Raw genomic sequence first — 380 nt, forward strand, 5'->3', positions numbered from 1 at the left:
GGTTGCGCGCTGCGCAGAGCAGGCCGGCTGGAGCCCGGTCCCTTGCCCGAAGCCGCCTTCCCGGAGCGCCAGGGCTCGCCTTTCCTGCCCGACCTCAGCTTCCTCGCCGCAGACTCCTGTCTCCAGCTGTCCGGAGGCCTGTCTCCCACCCTGCAGGGCTCGCTCGACAGCCCGGTCCCCTTCTCCGAGGAAGAGCTGGACTTCTTCACTAGCTCGCTGTGCGCCATAGACGTGCAGTTCCCCTGACCCGCTTCTCTCCGCCCTTTCCGCCCCGCGCCCCGTGCCCGTGCCGCTGCTGGAAAAATGGAGCCTCCTCCATCCCCAGTCGCATTTGCTTACGTTTTTACTAAAAATCCAGGTATTACTGAATTAGCGTTTCA

This window comes from Fukomys damarensis, unplaced genomic scaffold (assembly GCF_012274545.1).
Source record: "Fukomys damarensis isolate Sample0158 unplaced genomic scaffold, DMR_v1.0_HiC HiC_scaffold_13, whole genome shotgun sequence".
NCBI lineage: Eukaryota > Metazoa > Chordata > Mammalia > Rodentia > Bathyergidae > Fukomys > Fukomys damarensis.